Here is a 17,479-nt window from a genome sequence, read left to right on the forward strand (position 1 = left end):
ACGGCCGGCGATGCTGACACGTGCCGTACACATGCCGAGGGCAGGCACAGTACCGCCATCCGCAACGTGGAGGACGCGTGCCGACACTGGGGTGAGGAGCTTCTTCAGTCGTCGTCGGAACTCAGCACTCATAATAGAAAGATGCGCACCTGTATCGACGAGTGCTGTCACAGGATAGCCATCAACGTCAACGTCAAGAAGGTTTTGGTTCGTGTGTAACGTGAGCAGAGGATTTGAGGGCAGGGTGGACAACGCAGCTTCACCTCCAGAAGCTGCAGTGCCTAGTTTTCCGGCTGGATCCGGGAGGCGATAGGCGACGGAGAGAAGCGACGGGGTTGGGGCGAACGAGACTGATGGCGTCGAGGTGAGGGAGAGCGGCTGTACCGAAGGTTCGGTGCAGGAGTATCAGCGGCAATGAGTTCATGGCGGGTGGTATAGGGAACAGAAGGTCCAAAGGGGCGGGAATGAGCAGCGGTGTATGTCCGAGGAGGTGGTGGCCATCGGTTGCGGCAGTGACGAGCGAAGTGGCCGATGCGACAGCAGTGGAAGCAGATCGGCCTGTCATCAGGGGTACGCCATTCCGACGGGTTGCGGCAAGATGTGGCAGAAAAGGTCTGCCGGGAACGAGGAGGCCTGCTACAGAACAGGGGAACCGTGGGTGGAGACGTTGAACACACGGAGTGGAGACCCATGTTCCAAAATTCCTATCTGACGACGGCCTGAATCAGCGCAATCGTGGTTGCTGGTGGATCGGGAGGCGTCACGGAGAAAGCCGGCAAATAGGCGGCCTCGAGCTCGCGGCGAACAATACGGGCTACATCGTCACAGGGGGTGGTCTGACGCGGTGGACACTCACATGTCGACGAAGCAGCAGTGTTGTGTAGCCACGTGATGTGTGATTCGGTGGCTCTTAGCTTGTTCAAGGCGACGGCATTCTTTGATGATGGCGTCGATAGTCGAGATGTGACCGAAAACAAGCAAATTGAAAGCATCGTCGGCGATGCCTATTAGCACATGCGACACTTTATCTGCTTCAGACATCGTATCGTCAGCTTTGTGGCAGAGAGCCAAGACGTCGAAGATGTACGAAATGTACGGCTCTGTAGATGTCTGAACACGAGACGCAAGAGCCTTTCTCGCGGCAGCCTTGCGCCCAATGGGGTCGCGAACGGTTCCCTGAGCTTTTCTTTCAAACTGTCCCAACTATTTATCTCGTCGTCATGCGTTTGGTGCCACACGCGTGGGGTGCCGCGGAGATAAAAGATGACATTGGGGAGCATGATCGTTGGATCCCAGCTGTTATTAGCACTGGCTTGTTCATAGAGCTTGATCCATTCGTCAACGTCCTCTCCCTCCAGGCCAGAGAACACACCAGGGTCGCGATGTTGGGCAACCGTGATGATTGGAGCAGTCGGAGAAGCCGAAGCCGTTGCTGAGGCGGGCTCGTCACCGGGAGGCATGGTGACAAGCTCGATGTACCGACCCCTCCGGAGTTCCGTGGTGAGGACGGGGATCGCTGACCTCCACCAGAATGTTACATGTGGAAAAACACAGATGAAAGAGGCTATATACAGGGTATTTACACTGGAGCCAGGCCACCAGGCCGACACTCGCCCGCGCCAAGGGCACAGACCCACTTCGTCGTCGTTCTCGCGGCGGCTCGTCCCTTCAGCATCGCTCGATGATATCGTAATAATATTAAGAAATCAAATGCTCAAGCAACGAAAGCTGCATTACATTATAGTCTGTACAAAAACCGGTTTCTTCTAAAAAGCTCAACAAGTCAGTGAAGGGCACTAGCGGATCATCTCCGAATATTGAGGCGGGGTGTAAAGGTATGTGTAAGTTATTGAGATTCTGTAAAAGCTTCCATCTCTGTGTTTCAGTATGTGGACATGTCATAATAATGTGCATTACTGCAAGTGGTTCATGGCACTTCTCGCAAGTTAGCGGGTTTTCATTTTGAAGTAGAAAATTGTGCGTCAGATGTGTATGCCCAATTCGGAGTATGCATAGGATCACCTCATAGAAGCGTTGCTGGTGACTGCATGACTTCTACTCGCCAAGCAAGGGTTTTATTATGTGTAACTTGTTATTTATGCAAAAGTCCCATTCTAGTTGCCACTTTGATGCTAGGGCCTTATGAATCGCTTGGATACTGTCTCTGTGTGGAAGTGTTGTTTGTCTTATGCCTTCTTGTGATGCATTGAATGCGCATCTATCTGCTGCTTCATTCCTTGGTATCCCAACATGGCTTGGGACCCAGCAGAATCGTATGGTTCTTCCGTATTTATTATAGGCCACAATGTTTAGGATATCGCCAAGCAGGGGTTCAGACACGGAGTTAAGGTTTAGAGCTCCGAGTGTGCTCAGCGAATCGGTATATATGATAGCATTCATCTGCTTGTCGGCGGTAAATTTTTTTACTGCCATCCATATCGCATAATCTTCAGCAGTAAAGACAGAAGAAAGATTATTTATCCGAATGCTATTTTCCAAATTTTTGTTAGTATTCCAACACCTACGTATTGTCGTGTTTTAGACCCATCAGTGTAACATTCTGTGTAACTTTAATATTTTTCTTGAATAGCTCGGAATTCTTGCATTATGTGTTCTTATGGAACATCTTTTTCTTTAAATGTGTTAGTGTCCAGTCACATAGCTGTGAAAAGTTGTACCATGGGGGCAGTCTTGGTGGCCTTTCAGCAACCTGCAGGACCTGATGAGGAACATCATAAGTCTGACAGTATTCTGCATGTCGTAAGACAAGTGGCCGAACCGTGTTGGGTTGGTTTCTGTATTGTACCCGTAATTTTCACTGTGTTACGATGCTGTAGCATATATGTTGTGGCGATGACCAAATTCTCAGTACATAGGAAAGTGTAAGTAGTGCTCTGCAGTGCTGTAAGGAATGCTCATTGCAGTCAACGTACCGTATTTACTCGCATAATGATCACACTTTTTTGTCAAAAACATTGACGTAAATTCCTGGGTGCGAACATTATGCGGGTTAAATGTCCCGTGAAAAGAAACATTTTCTTTTTTCATCCCGCATTTGCTGCGGGATAACAAAGGGTCAACAAGCAGGTGGCTGCCGCTGTCAGTGCGGGACATCAAAACAAAAATGGCGGCCGCCGGAGCAAGCCGAACGCGCCGAACGCAATTATTTTTCTTCTCTTAAGTACATTACGTGCATTGAAACAGTTTCTTCCTTATCAGTAATGAATAATATCGTTAATACCGGCAAGTTTGCGACAATAACACAGCCATGTCCGCTTTGAGTGGACAGAAATAGAGATGGGCGCGCTTAGCTGACAGAAACCCATGGCAGGCATGCTGCGGAAACTGCAGCATTTGTCTTCACTGCTATCCTAATAAGGTAGGTTTCTGCTAAGGGTGGGTGAATATCTTAGCTGTGCTAAAAGTGTCAGCATATGAATAGGGTAGACTTCTAACGTATCAGTGCAAACGTGGCCACTATCGTTGCCGCTCGCGATTTGTTGCGTGCCCACGAGTGCAGACGAGAAGAATTGAAAGGTGCCTTTTATCTTGGTGTTTTTGACCAAAACCATTATGATGCCTACAAATAATAAAGCTCAGGCATGTTCGGTTGTAGCCTTTTCTTCCATAGAAGTGCGGAAAGTGATGAAAGGAATGATATGGGGCATCTGCTTAAGAATGTTGGGTGCCTGCAGACCGCTTCATAAGTCTTCAAGCGTCGTTCGTGTAGCACTCGACAGAAAGTAAGTGCCATCATCATTAGCTAGACTTAGCACACGACATATCGCTGCAACAAGTTCGGGGTGCGATAATTACGCAAGTGCAGTCATTATGCGAGTAAATACGGCACAAACTTGGGACAGGCGATGTTCTGTAGGCACCGCTTGCCAGTCGTAGGCCGAGATTGGGAACTGGATCAAGTCGCTTGATGTATGACTGCCTAGCTGCACCATAAACCACAATACCGTAGTCGAGGATGCTACGTATAAGGGACCGGCATATGTGTAGTAGACAAGTTTGGTCAGAACCCCAGTGCTTGTGCAATAACACCTTGAGGATAGTTAGTGCTTTATTTGCTTGAATTTTAGTTTTGTTAGTGTGGGCTTCCTACGTTCAGCTTTGTGTCAAACGTTATGCTTAAAAATGTGTGGCCTTCTTTGACTGGCAATGTTGTACCATCCGATGTGAGAACTGGATTGCAGTGCAACCCTCGCTTCTGGGAGAAGAGAACTGTAACAGTTTTGTCTGCTGAAAAACGGAATCCATTTTTGTTAGCCCATTGTGTCAGTTTATTTATCATTATTTGTAGTTGTCTTTCACAAGTGAGTAGATGTCAGGCGCGGCAAGCCACTTGCAAGTCATCGACATATATTGAGTGCATAAAAGAGGATGGGATGATCTTATTAGCAGACTTCATTTTGAGTATGAAGAGTGTCGTGCTCAGAATGCAACACTGTGGAACGCCATCTGCCTATGTAAATGTGCATGAAATTATTGCGCCGAGACGCACCTGAAATCTTCTATTTGTCATAAAATCAGACACAGTTTCGCATTCTGCCATGAACTCCCAAGTCAGCCAGGTCTCTTAAAATTCCATACCGCCACGTGGTATCATACACTTTTTCTAAATCGAAGAAAACTGCGAGACAGTGTTGTTTGTGTAGAAACCCGTTACGTACTTCATGTTCTAGTTGTACGAGGTGGTCAGTTGTCGAGCAGCCCTTTCTGTATTCGCAGTGGTGCATGTCTATTAGGGTTCCTGATTCAAGGATGAATGTGAGTCTTATGTTTATGATACTCTTGTAGGGTTTGGCTAGACAACTTGTTAGTGCAATGGGTCTGTAGCTGCTTGGGGATATTGCGGGTTTGCCTCATTTCAAAAAAGGCACTACTACTGCATTTTTTTTCAATCTGTAGGCATTACTCCAAATTCCCATATTTTGCTGAAAAATTTAAGAAGTGTTTCTACTGATGCTTGAGATAGGTGTGCCAGCATTGTGTAGTGGATGTGGTCAAAACCTGTTGCCGTTTTCTTACCGGCAAAGAGAACTCTGTTCAATTCTTGCAATGTGAGGGCATTATTATAAATTACATTTGAAGCCCCTGTATTGGGCAGTCTCTGTTTCTCCGCCGAATCTTTATATATTTAGAATGCATTTGAGACGTAAAAGTGTTCGCCTAATAAGTTGGCCTGGTCCTGTAGTATTGTTTGTGCGCCTGGACATGTAAGTAGTAGTACTGTGTACGATGTGTACTCTCCTTTAAATTTCTTCACCTGGTCCAACATTCGTTTTGATTTGACTCTACTATTGATTGAAGATATGTATTTCTGCCATAATGATTTCTCTGCCTTTCTTCAAATAAATCGTGCTTTGGCTTTGGCCTGTTTGAAATTTAAAAGGCTGCTATAAGTGGGGTACTTCCATAGGATTCTCCAGGCCTTATTTTGTCTTTTTTTGGCTTCAGTACACTCGTTTGTCAACCAGAAATTTAGTCTTTTGCGCACAACACCAGATGACTGGTGTACAGCATGGACCGCTTATAACGTAGGTCGCGGGAGTCGGGAAAATCCGCATTATAAGCGGTACTGCACTATATCAAATGCGCCATTTTTAGACTCTTATTCACATGCAAATATGGTCAACCCACCTTTTATTATGTATTTTACAACATAACGCGCAGTAAAGCACCAGAATTGGACACTAAACAAAATGTTTTATTTTTCTTCATCAATGAAAAAATGCCGTTATTTTCGTCTGGCGCTGAGCCTTCACCGCATTATGCACCATCTCATCTTCAATAGCTATCAGACGCTGGGAAGCTTTCTCGCTCAAGCCCTTCTGCGCGCAGTACACCCTGAGCTTGCTTATGTAATCCAGTGCATCTCTGTGCGAAAGTTCCGGTGTGCTGTCTCCTTCGTCGTCGTCATCGTCCGATACACTGGCATCGCGATCACGCACTGCTGCTACAATTGCTTCGTCTGAGTCTGCTTCTTCGCAGACAAAGTCATCGCAATCCTCGTTCACGAAGCCTTCGAATGTGTCGTCCTGTCCAACAATGTTCTTTTTCACCAGATCGGACAACACATCATCCGCGTTGAGGACTTCGTCGACATCGTCGCCGCGGTGGCTATCGTCGTTCCTCACATCAAGATCGCTGACCACGGCGTTGCGCACAAACCCCGCCTTTGGGAAACACTTGGCGATGGTTGATGCTTTTATCTGCCACCAAGATGCCGTGATCATATCGATAGCACTCCGCAGGTTTACCTTCATTGCTTCGTCTCGCTGAAGGTTAATAGCTTTCTTTCGCAGATGCGTCTTTTATAATGCGCTTTCACTGCAGCGATTACACCTTGGTCCATCGGCTGGCTCTTGGCTGTGGTATTTGCGGGCAAGAACTTGAGGCTCACTGCACTGAGCTTTAAACTTACATGATGGGCACTGCAGTTGTCAGTACTAGGACAACTTGTCGCTTTTCTGACACCATGTCCTCGTCAAATATTTTAAGCCAAGTTGCAAATACAGTGAAACCTCGTTATAACGAACAGTTAAAAAGTCGGAAATTAGTTCGCTATATCCATAATTCCTAATATAAAATTTCATAAAAAATACATGCAAGAGGAGCAAAATTCAATCAGAGAAGGCACAGCAACTCGAAAAATGCTTACTTGGGTCACGTTCATTTATTTACGCACAAAGAACTGCGTTATCGCGGCCTGCTTCTTGGTGTTGATCGCATTCCGTATCACGCCCTGTTCCACAGTTTTCAAACACTCAACAAGGGCAAACCCACTGCCCTCAATAGCACTGCAGTGGCGGCGCAGTAAATCCAACGCAGCAAGTGCTTCTTGTGAAGTCGGAATGTTCTCATCGTCTACAGGGCCAGTTTGAGCTTTGTCTGCGGGATGTTCAGAGACTTCCGCAGCGATTTCGGCGTCCGTCAGTACAGGCGTGGTCACTGAGATGTCGCCGCGCACCGCACTCGACACGACCACCGAAAGAGCCTCCACAAAACGCCACGACGGCCACGCCACTGCTAACACTAAAACGCAAAAGCAACATTCGATCACACCGCTGCCGCCGCTGCTGACGCGGCGCTGTCAGCGGTTGTGAGATGCGGACGATTTCTTTGGCTGTCAACTCTCGATGACGACGTGGCATCTGTGGCGCTGTCAGCGCCTGCTAGGTAGTCCTGAACGTTTGCTGCGCCGCACAACACACTTGTAGTGCAACGAAGCCTGCCGCCTTCTAATAAAGTGAGGTAGGGCTTGGCGTCGCGAAGTTCGTTATATCCGTTTTATGCCAAACCGCGTTCGCCATAGGAAGTTAAAAATACATGTGTTTGAAAAAAAGATTTCGGAAGAGTTCGATATATTCAATAATTCGTTATATGCGTGTTCGTTATATCGAGGTTTGACTGTAGCTCCCGAGTCATCCATGACTTTCTGTTGGCCTTATATGTAATCGGCAGGCACCCTTTTGTTTTGAAACAGCGCGGCCGCGCCGACCTTCCGACCACAAATAAGCGCCTCTTGTCGCTGCCATCCATATTGGCGCAGAAGAGAACGGTAAACCGCTCCTTCGAAGCCTTTCTACCGGAGCAGCGTTCGTGGGACAGTGCGAGTGTGCGGTTTGGGAGCAAATTGTAAAACACGCCAGCCTCATCCGCATTGTAAATGTCCCGCTCCGCGTACTTCGCCAGCATGGTCTCCATGTTTATACTGAGCCAGGCCTGAACAGTAGAATCATCAACGTGTGCGCTCTCCCCGGAGATAACACGGCAGCTTATTCCGTGCCGGTCCTTAAATCGCTGAATCCACCCATTTAATGGGTTGAAACTATCGTGGCCCAACAAGTTTGCAAATGACCTGGCCTTTGCTTGTAGAATCGGACCACTCACGGGCACATTCTGGGCTCGCACCTCGCAGAACCACTTGAATAAAGCGGCGTCGACATCTTCATACTTTGATGAACGTATCCGCTTCCTTTCTAGTGATCCACAATTTTCTTGCAGTTGCTGTTACACCTTGTCCCTGTTCTTCCAAATTGCCGACACTGTTCTGTCGGCGATGCCGTACTTCTGCGCGACGGAAACCTTCTTTAGGCCACTTTCAACATCTTTTGTAATACTTTGCATCGTCTCCAGGGATAAAGCTTGCCGTTTTCTTGAGTTGGAAGGATCAGGCGCCATGGCAACTTAGCCCAGCGCGACACAAACGCAAGAGAAGGAAACACGTTTTCCGGTAGCTAGGCCTACGACGCTGGCAGCACACTTCGGTATCACAAGACGACGACTTGCGCACACCCACACAGGAGAAAAGGAGTGGCGCATGTGCAAAGCCAGCCTGTCAACCACCCCAGCAAATGGACTTCCCCAACGTTTCCCCTTCTCTCCCACTGAATGGGACCCACCCGGTTACGACGGCGGCGCGGGTGCTCGGTCTGGCTTGGCCCCGCCCTCGCGGCGCTGCACAAAGAAAAGCAAAAGATAAGGCCGCTAGTTGCGCTTCTTTCTTCGCACGCAGTATGCGGCCTGTGGGGTGGGCAACACAGCAACAAAGAAGGTCAAGCGGAAAGTCAGAGAGGCTGAATTAATCTCATGGGTGGCGGCAATGGAAAAGAAACCTGCCATTAGTAACTACTTATGGGGAAAAAACGAAATTAGGAAAGAAACCATTTATGATAACTCAAAGGGAAGCTCATTACTTTTCGAAGCGAGATCGGGATGCCTTAGAACACGCACCTATAAAGCGAGATATAAGAAGGAAGAAGAAGCATGTGCTTGCTGAGGTAAAGCTAGGGAAACGACGGAGCATATTTTATTAGAATGTAAAGACATCTATCCAGCGGTCGATTTAGGCACCACTGGCCTCCTTGAAGCCCTTGGGTTCAGCGGGAGCAATGGTAAAGCAAACAGGTCCGCAATAGACATCAGTAAGAGGCGATTGGAGGATTGGTGGAAGAAAACTAGGGAAGCGACAAAAGACGGAGACGTACAAAAGCACAGTTTGCAATAGGGTATCAGAAAATTTGGACGTGGTAGTTCATAGTGTCTTTTTTTTTGTTTCTCATTGGTTAACTTAGGTAGGATATTAGGCAGCATAGTAGCAAGAGCTTGGTGGCGCAAGCCACCGCCCCGTTCCAAAGGGGACGCTCATAACATCCATCCATCCATCCATCCAGCTGTACAGTCTCTCTCTCCTCTATTTTTCTCCCCTCTTGCGATGGGTTTCGTGGCTTTCTTCTCCCTTTTTGTAGAGGGTGCGGGCATTGTAGTGCCGGGGGGTGCGCTCCCTTCTCTTCGGAGAAACCACACTATACCCAGTCTTCCGTCGTGCGCGACCGCGCACTAAGCGGTACGCTGACACATTAAACTCTATGGGAGGCGTACTGGTGGTCACATAAAGCCGCATTATATGCGGTCCCGCACTATAGGCGGTTACGTCATAAATGGTCTATGCTCTATTGCCTTTTCTGCCGCTGAGATTATGATCTCAGTGATCTTTTGGTCAAGTTTGTCAATGCTTAGTTCTGGCAAAAAGACTTCCAGTTTTGCGTTCTCTATAAAAACCAGCCCCTCAGCGAGCTGTAATTTCCACCGACGTGGCCTAGTGACTAAGGTTGGTGCTGATGATAAAAGTATGAAAACTGCGGGCAAGTGATCACTACCATAAGACGTGTCGAGGGCTTCCCATCATTAAAAAGAAATGGTGAGCTAAAAACTAAATCTAAACAACTAAAGGTGTGGGAAGTCGGTGAAAAATACGGTGCACCTGAATTTAAAAAGCAGACATCATTTGACAGACTCAAATCTTCAAGCAGCTGCCCTCTTTGGCCAGTTTTGATACTGCCCCAAAGAGTACAGTGAGCATTAAAGTCCCCTACTAAAATAAACGGCTCCAGTAATTGACCTGTTAAATTTTCTAAATGTTTAGTAGTAAAATGGGTGTAAAGCGGAATATACAGTGAACAAATGGTGATGGTTTTGTGAGCTATAACGGTGACAGCAACGGCTTCTATGTGACTGTTAATGGGAACTTATCTAGCTGCAATACCGCCCTGCAGAACAATGGCTAGACCACCCGAAAGCCGGTTCACCTGAGTACTGTCGCGCCATACAACAGTGAAACTTTTTAAAATATTTTTGTTTTTCGCCTAGGTTTATTTGCTGTAAGCATAAGGTTACAGGAGAGAAGTTAAATAACAGGTCTTTGATGTCACCTAAGTTACGTTAGGCACCTGTGCAATTCAAGTGCATAATGAAAGACATTATGAAATTTAAAGGTAAGAAATGGCCTTCCGAGTGAATAGGAGATAAAGTTGTGAGGTAAGATGGATCTAAAGAAGGCTGACACAAACGAACGACAACCTTTAGGTTATCGCTTTCTGATTTAGAGTGGTTATTGGGACTTTGTCCCTGTTTAGGTGCTCGAGAGAGCGCTTGTCCTTCGGCGTTGATGACACCAGGGTTCTTGGGTCGAACTCCATCACTCTCTCTGAAGCGCTAGAGGACCGAGAGTTGGGCGCCGAAACATGTGTCTCTGGGTTCGTTTGATTTTATGGCCCTGCGGAACTAGTGTCTGCAGGCCCTTCGACGATGATGGAGCAGCACTGGTTGCTTCCACCACGGGGGTGGGAGGGGTCACTATGGGACCACTGTGCATGGGCTCGGAGGACTTCTGAGGCCTCTGTGACGCTGCCCCCACCTTCATCACATTGGCATAACCACGTCGCAAAAAGTACGATAGTCGCTTTCTGGCTTCAAAGAACGAGATTTTTTTCTTTCACGGTTAGTGCAATTCTTTTTCCTTTTTCCAGCAAGGGCAAGACTGAGTAAGCTGGTAGGTCTCCTTTGCAGTTAATGCAATGTAGGGAACAAGTGCAGTTGTCAGATTGGTGATCATTGGAGCTGCAATTAGCACAGGCTGTTTGGCCTCGGCATGCATGTGAAGCATGTCCGAACCTTTGGCACTTGAAACATCTGGGGTTCGGGATATATGGTCTGACATGTACTATTACGTACCCTGCATCCAGCAAGGTAGGCATTACAATTGTTCCAAAGGTAAGCATAACATGCTTTGTCAGGATTTCTTGGTCGTTTCTAAGGATGACAATTCTTTGTACTTTGGTAACATTTTGTTCTTGGAAACCTTCCAGCAGTTCCTCATCGCTCAAGCCAATAAAGTCTTCCACTGATATCACAGCCCTGCTTGTAGTTAGTGTTCTGTGTGGTGAAATTGTCCCTGTCGCGTCGCCAATACTAGTAAGTGCCGAGAGTGTTCGCGTTTGATCTTTGTCATTTAGTTCTAGGAGGAAGTCCCTGCTAGACATTTTTAAGACATTGTACGTAGGTCCGATTTCGTTTTTTAGACACTTGGCCTCTAGGAACGGGGAGAACTTTCTTACTGGTACATTCGACTACCGTTAATACGAAGTTCACGGGGACCGCAAAAAACTTTGAATTAAACAAACTTCCAATTAAGCACGAAACACAAAAAACAGCACTTTATTTGTGGCGAAATCGAGTATTTTCTCTAAGAAAAATAGTCGCTCATCTTGCTTTGCTTCTTCTTGCCGAATCGCGCTGCTGAAAGCAAGTTCTGCAGGCTGTAGATGTGGCGGAACGCTTCTTCCGCGTTACCTTCAGCGGCAAAGAAGCACTTCGCGAGAGCAAGGCCCGCAGCTACATCGGCAACCTCAGGTTGCGGCTCGCCTTCAACGTCATCGTCGCTTTCCTCGGTCGCTTCCTGGGGCCGAATAATCTCTACAATTTCGCTATCCGTCAGCGCACCGCACGTTTCGACCGCCTTGTCTACGGCGACGTAATCTTCAAAATTGACGTCCCCGAGAGCATCACCAAAATCAGTGCCGTCAAGCTCGCTTGTTGACGCTTCCTCCGCTGAAATTTCAGAGGCATCCTCCGAAGAAGCTGCCACAAAACCGCAAGCCCTGAAGCAGTTTGCGATTGTTTCTTGCTTCACGCGATCGCATGCTCGCGCCAACATGTGGATGGCACTAAGCAGGCTCACCTCGTACTTTGTGGAGCTATCCATACACAAAATCATGCGCTCGAGGAGGTGCCGCCTGTACAGGACTTTAACATTCTTGATGATGCCTTGGTCCATTGGCTGCAAAACAGCCGTTGTGTTTGCAGGCAAAAATGCGAGGCGTATTGCACTCAAGGCTGGCACATTCACGGGAGCACTGCAGTGATCGACAAGGAACAACACCTTGCGGTTCGAAGCAGCAAACTTGCGGTCCAATTTGCTTATCCAGCTCTTGAAGATTTCGGCCGTCATCCACGCTTTTTTGTTCGCCTCGTAGTCCACAGGCAGCGTCTTCACACCTTTAAAACATCTCGGCTTCGCGGCTTTCCTGATCACAAGTAACCGACATCGTTCCGTGCCAGTCATGTTTGCCGCGATCAGCGCCGACACTATCTCCTTGCTGCGTTTGCCCCCAGCACAGTCGTCGTCCTTGAATTTCAGGGTCTTCTCTGGTAGAAGCCGATAGAAGAGTGCAGTCTCATCTGCATTGAAGATGTCTTCCGGTCTGTATTCGGCGAGATATTCACGCAGCTTTCCGTCCTTCCATGTGGCGCATGTTTCCTGGTTAACGGACGCCTTTTCACCACACACGCTGTTGAAAACCAGGTCATGGCGATCTTTAAAAGCACGTCAGCCATCCATCTGACGAAACGAAGTCATCGATCCCCAACATTGCTGCAAGCGTTCGGGCTTTCATCGCAACGATGTCTCCGCTGAGAGGAAGTTTGTTGCTCCTGGCCTCCCTAATCCAAACCAGCAGAGCCTTCTCCAACTCTGGGTATGCGCCGGTGCGCATTCGCTTCCGAGAAGTCTTGAACTTGTCGTTTTGAAATGCATTCATTATTGTGCGCTTGTTCTTGATGTAGTTTGAGAGCGTGTTCGGCTTGATCCCGTACTTCCGCGCTATGTCTTGTTTGGCGGCACCTCCCTTCTCAACTTCCTTCAAAACCTCGACTTTCGTTGCCAGGTTGAGCGTGCGATAAGAGCCACGGTTTGCCATGGCTATAAACTGCACGACTAGGTACAGTCAATTCCGAATCACCCGTGGAAAAACCTAGCCTACGAGCTTCCCGCACAAAGGCGCTCGACCAACACACGCCTTGACATACGCAGCGCACGCTGCAAGACTAATCTCGCACAATCTCACCACTGCCAGTATGCAGCGCTGCGTGCACCTATGGCACCCGCGTGGACTCCGCGATCAGCTCCGGCCACGCGCGGCAGCCGCGCGTGGCCTCCGGCGGGAGCCGCTTCGCCTCCCACTGGAGTTGATCACGGAGGCCACGGCAGCCATAGCAATGAATAATCGCGCCGCTCCAAGAAGGATGGCGTTGCGGTCGGCTGCGGTGGCGATGACACCAACGCGGAGCACGGAACTGTTGCAACACATGAAAAATTGCACATTCTACCAAAGAATGACGGTTGAAAATTAACTTCCAATTAAACAATATTACTGGATGAGGACTTCGAATTATCGAGCGATTTCTTCTATAGGATTACATGCAAAACTGACGGGACCAGCACTTCACTTCTAATTAACCGAAAATTCCAATTAAGCGGCTTCGAATTATCCGGAGTCGACTGTATGTTGTTTTCGCTGTGGACAACATAGTACTTGGGAAATGAATGGGCGTTGCTCTGAAAAGAGAACTGGAATGGTGCGGCAACTTTTAAGACGCCGATCATAGACAGAAGTTTGTTTTGCCATAAGAAAATGTATTTGTTCGGCAACAGTGCTAACTGCCCACCAGGGAGCCCAACGAGGGGACGCGGCAGAGCTTGTGTTCAAGCCTGCACGACGCCAGCTGTACGCCGTCACTTTAACCAAATATAAATACCCAAGGTAGGATAGCCACACAAACTTAACCCTTGCCGCCGTGGAGAAAGGAAGTAAATGGAAGAGAGAAGAAGACAGGAAAGTTAAAAAAGTGAGAGAGAAAGATAAAGATTTGAGGAGAGAGAGAAAGGAAAAGGTAACTGCCGATTTACCGCGGGTGGGCCAGTCCAGGGGTGCCGTCTATGTGAAGCAGTGGCGAAAGAGGTGTGTTGCCTCTGCCAGGGGGCCATAGAGGTCCGAACACCCGGCATCGGCTCAAACTCCAGGATCCCCCTTTCCCTGAGCATGGCTAAACCGTGCACGGCTACATGCGGGAGGGTCCAACCCTCATGTGTTCGCATACGTGGTGTCGCAACACACCAAACGCCTGCTGACGCAGATGCCCCTGCGGGAATATTGAAACTGGGATATGTAGTTGCGAAAGAGAGCAAGGAGCAGAAAATGGCCACTCCCAATTTTTAACGCTGAACAAATAACAAATATAGTCACTAGAGTCGAGGAAGAACTGCGCAAATGGTCAAGCAAAAACTGGATATATAGTGAGCTTCTAAGTGTAGTAACGACAGAAATACGGAAAGAGAAGCAACATGTTGGTTGGAGAGGAAAAAAGAGACCCAAAACCTGGTGGAACAGGGAGATCCGAGATGTGAGCGTCGAACAACAGAAAGCAATCCGAGAGCACAGGCAATAAAAGAGAAGCACAGTTGAGGCAGGATGAAGTAGCCAGAAAATGTGAAATATACCAGGAGAAAAATTCTAAGGCTCAAATACTGGTTCAAGCAAAGATAAAAGTTGAAAGTGAACATTAGTTGTCAGAAATACGTCAGAAAAAGAAGGCTGGACCTAGAAAACTTTAGAACCACATAAACTTATTCGGCAGGATGTCTGGAACAATACAACATATCCTAGATGAAGACGGAAGTAAAACTGAACGAGGAAACAGCAATAAATTACATCCAGAATATAACAACCGAATCTTTTCAAGGCAATGATGAGATTTTACTTGAGGAAAGAAACAGCATGAAAGAGAACCAGATGGAAAAGCAGCTGGTGCTCACAAATTTCTACTGCAAGGAAAACTAAGAGAAAATTCCGAAGCGGACATCCACAGGGCTAGACGAAGTTCCCGTTAGGCTGATTAATAAACTAGATCCAAAAAGTAAGGAAGCTCTGTTGAAAGGAGTAGAAAAATGTCCGAAGGATAGACGAATGCCAGACAGTTGGCGACAAAGTAGAATGAATATAATTTATAGTGGTAAGGGGCAGAAAGACAGAATTCACTCATATAGACCATTGACCATTACATCGGTAATATAAAGGTTAGCAATGCAGGCAATTAAATTAAAGCTACAACAATGGGCAGAGAATAATGGCATTTTGGGATACCATCAGGATGGCTTCACAAAAGGTAGGAACCTGGATGATGATTTTTTGGCCTTACTCAGTCTAATGAAATATTCAGAGTAGAAAGTAAACCAATATATGCAGCTTTTTTAGACATTACAGGAGCACATGCAACGTTTTACAGACAGCAACATTTTGCGAGATATTCTGGAAGAGGAAGACTTACGTGATGATTGTATACAGCTTTTGAGAAAAGTTTACCTAGAAGATACAGTTTGTGTTGAATTGGAAGAGATGAGGAGCGAGGATTAAGTTGATATCAACAAGGGTCTGAGGCAGGGGTGTCCTTTGTCCCCACTGCTGTTTATGATGTATGGCGACAACGGAAAGGACGCTGGAAGGAAGTAATGTTGGGTTTAATCTCTCATACAAACACGCAGGTACAGTAGTAGAACAGAAGCTTCCAGGTTTGTTTTATGCAGATGACATTGTGTGGCTAGCTAATATGCAAAGTGATATGCAACGTCCACCTAATATTTGTGGACAGGATGGCGAGAATCTTGGTCTGAAATTTATCGTTAAAAAAAATCAAGTGTTATGGCATTCAATGAAAACAGCGCACAGACACTGACAATACAGAGCCAGGATATATCTCGGGTAACAGAATATACATACCTTGGTATATGGCTAAAAGAAGAATATTGTTACGCATGAAGAAAACGAAGACCAGTGAACGTGCTTGCGGTCCCGAGTGGAAGAAGGAAGAAGAGAACGACGCTCAGTTGATAAACCAGCTGACCGCTCTTGCGCTCACCTTCGCGACCTAAAGTAAACGGTCCCCTTCATCCGTCAGGGTTATAAACGGTCTCCTTCGCGCGTAACAAAGTGGTGGAGGTGCCGGGGCATCGCTCACAACAACGGAACCATCACTGCCGCAGCTTCGTCGAAGCCGTCGACTTGCCGGCCTCCCGCCATCAGCCGTGACCATCTTCGACATGCCAGAAGAAGGAGCCACTCCGAGGGCAGCGCCTAGCAGTCCGCTGCCATACTACCGAGTTCCACCCACCTTCGGAGGCAAAGCGGGGGAAGATGCCGACGAGTGGCTCGTCCACTACAAACGAGTGAGCAAGTCCAACGGGTGGGATGCAACCGCTCAGCTCACCAACGTGGTGTTCTCCCTGACCGATACCGCCCTCGTGTGGTATGAGAACCACGAGGACGCGCTTACGACGTGGGAACATTTTGTTGACGAGTTAAAGGCGTGTTTTGGGGACTCAGTCGCCAAAAAAAAAGCGTGCGGAGCAGACACTGTCGCAACGGGCGCAGCTACCAGGTGAGACATGCACAACATACATCGAAGAAGTGTTAAAGCTGTGCAAGGTGGTCAATGCTCGCATGTCGGAAGAAGATAGAGTTGGGCATTTGCTGAAAGGAGTGGCTGAGGATGTGTACAATTTTCTAATTGGAAAGGAGAGCCTCAGTTCTGTGTCCGATGTCATACGGCACTGCAGAACTTTTGAAACGCTAAAGATGCGTCGGATTGCGCCAAAGTTTGGTCGGTTGGCAAACGTTACTACGGTTGCCAGTGTGGACACGAGTCCTTGCCTCGACCTTCCTTCGACCATCCGACAGATTGTCCGCGAGGAACTTTCCCGCCGCGAAGGGTTGTTGCATTCCACTGGTGACCATCATGGCGTGTACACGTCACGTGAGGCTATGACGGCGCCACATTCGGCCCCGTGGCAACCGATGGTTACCGCAGCGGCCGTGGAGTACAGCGCAGCCCCACAGTCGAGGATGACAACACGCCCGCCGACTCCGCGCTATGACCAACGCACTCAGCGCACGCCTTCTCGACGCCCGATGTATCGTCGTGACACTCGCCACGAACCAACCCACTACACGCGGGAAAATGATAATATCCGCTTCATCGACGAACGACCAAGGTTTAGACCTCTCCCGGTGTGTTATTCCTGTGGTGTCCCGGGTCATATATCGCGGTTTTGCAACCAGCGTATAACCACGTGGTATGGCCAGCCGTCAGAGTTTTTTCGGCCCTCCGAACGGCCACACGGTGCCCCGTGGCCAGCACACGTATCGTCTGGCGACGAGTATTGGCCGAGCAGCTCCCGGAATCGCTCCCCAGCATCTGACAGAAGTTTGACACCCCCACCGCAACGTCGTGCTCCCCGTTCTCCCTCACCGCTGCGTCGCACCGCGTCCCCTTCGTCACCGGAAAACTAGCTAGC

The 17,479-nt window shown here is 48.1% G+C and overlaps 1 protein-coding gene and 1 long non-coding RNA gene across 3 annotated transcripts in view; one reads left to right on the top strand and one right to left on the bottom strand.

Moving 5' to 3' along the window:
* Window positions 1-17,479, bottom strand: part of LOC142590440 (uncharacterized) — a 75,000-nt gene that overhangs the window by 17,023 nt on the left and 40,498 nt on the right. The gene's annotated exons all lie outside the window — the stretch shown is intronic.
* LOC142590450 (uncharacterized) overlaps window positions 3,089-17,479 on the top strand; it is a 118,802-nt gene continuing 104,411 nt past the window's right edge. Inside the window, exon 1 of the long non-coding RNA XR_012830150.1 lies at window positions 3,089-3,379. This is a non-coding gene — a long non-coding RNA (uncharacterized LOC142590450). The remainder of the gene's footprint in view (window positions 3,380-17,479) is intronic.

This window comes from Dermacentor variabilis, chromosome 8 (genome assembly GCF_050947875.1).
Source record: "Dermacentor variabilis isolate Ectoservices chromosome 8, ASM5094787v1, whole genome shotgun sequence".
NCBI classification, from domain to species: Eukaryota; Metazoa; Arthropoda; class Arachnida; order Ixodida; family Ixodidae; genus Dermacentor; species Dermacentor variabilis.